We start from the raw sequence: 1,990 nt of genomic DNA, 5'->3' as shown, positions 1-1,990 counted from the left end.
AATGAGTGAGGCAGACAGAAGGAGAGTCTTGGGCATGAGTGAAATTCAAGAGTTTAAGTATCGGCAGTTAAAGACATGTGCTGGAGCGATTAAAATTGGAGATGTGCAAGAACTGGGTTTGACCGGGTATAGGGATCTTGAACAGTTTTATGACTAGAAGACATTTGACAGATATGGAGGGGATGAGGCTGTGGAAGGATTAGCAAAGGATGAGAATTTTAAAATCTGGACTGGGAGCTAATGGATATAGATGAACCGGATTTTGTATAAGTTAGGATATGAAAAACAGACTTTCAGATCTATTCCAGTTTATGGAGGGTGGAAGATGGGAGGTCAACTAAGAATACCTTGGAATACTAAAGACTTTGATAATGCTTAAAATAGCAGATGAATTGAAAAGGAACAGAGGTGGTATTTGATGATGTGGGCAACGAATGTTCCTTGATGCTTAATTGTGAGAATTCCAACATTCAACCGATGTCTTTCTGCTATGTGTTCTGCTATGGGTGTTCATGTGAATCAACAGGCTAATTCTTAAACTGAAGACTTTTGAATGCACAGGGTAGGATGTCCCATATAGAATTGGGATCCAAAGTGCAAGATTTCCCTCCTTATCCTTTCATCTCTGTCCCTGTTCTACTTCACCAACTTTTTCATGCAGAGGATGGTGTGTATATGGAATGAGCTGCTAGAGGAAGTGGTGGAGGTTGATATAATTGTAACATTTAAAAGGCATCTGGATAGGTATAAGAATAGGAAGGGTTTAGAGAGATACGGGCCAAGTGCTGGCAAATGGGACTAGATCAATTTAGGATATCTGGTCAGCATGGACAAGTTGGACCAAAGGGTCTGTTTCCCTGCTGTACATCTCTATGACTCTGTGTTGTGACTCAAAGTATGAGGCTGGTTGATGGACAAGTTGGCATGATTTTGAATGATTGATAGGAAGATCCTCCTAGTCATTAAGTTCAATGCTGCAGCAAGTCAAGGAGAGTTTGAATGATGAATTTTTTTCAAGTTTTCTTTGTCCTTTACTCGAATGCTGGCCCATTGATAGTTGGGAAAACAAGATATATTTTTGACCATCTGCACACAATATTCAGTCCATCAAAGTTGATTTTGCAGGTGTTCTGCCTGAATGCTTGTGGAACTGGCTCAAAAAGGGCAAAATGGCACTGGTATTTGTAATGCAATTCCAATGCGATGCAGATAATCAATGAAAAATAAGTTAAATGTTTCATGAGCAATTTTATGCAACTGGCTATAATAAATTCAAGAGTTCCTTTGTTCAGTTTTCAGTGCACTCGTATACATTTTTATTTCTTTCACAAAATCTCCTCTTGTCCCTCCTCTCCTTGAGGTGAAGACCCTATGAGACATAAGAGCAGAAATTAGGCCATTCAGCCCATCGAGTCTGCTCCACCATTCAATCATGGCTGATAAGTTTCTCAATCCCATTCTCCCGTTTTCTCCCTGTAATCCTTGATCCCTTTGATACTCAAGAACCTATCGATCTCAGTCTTAAATATACTCAGTGACCTGGCCTCCACAGCCTTCCGTGGGAATGAATTGCATAGATTCACCACTGTCTGGCTGAAAAAGTTTCTGCTTATCTCCCTTTACTCTAATGCTATGCCCTTGGGTCCTAGTCTCCTACCAATGGAAACATCTTCCCAACATTGACTCTGTCCAGGCCATTCAGTATTCTGTAAGTTTCAATTAGATTCCCCCCCCGCCCTTATCCTTCTAAATCCATCGAATATAAACCCAGAGTCCTCAAACATTCTAGGAGAAAGTGAGGACTGCAGATGCTGGAGATCAGAGCTGAAAAATGTGTTACTGGAAAAGCACAGCAGGTCAGGCAGCATCCAAGGAGCAGGAGAATCGACATTTTGGGCATAAGCCCTTCTTCAGGAATGAGGAGGGTGTGCCAAGCAGGCTAAGATAAAAGGTAGGGAGGAGGGACTTGGGGGAGGGGCGTTGGGAATGC

Source organism: Chiloscyllium plagiosum, chromosome 3 (assembly GCF_004010195.1).
Source record: "Chiloscyllium plagiosum isolate BGI_BamShark_2017 chromosome 3, ASM401019v2, whole genome shotgun sequence".
Taxonomy (NCBI): Eukaryota; Metazoa; Chordata; class Chondrichthyes; order Orectolobiformes; family Hemiscylliidae; genus Chiloscyllium; species Chiloscyllium plagiosum.
This window is presented reverse-complemented; position numbering follows the sequence as displayed.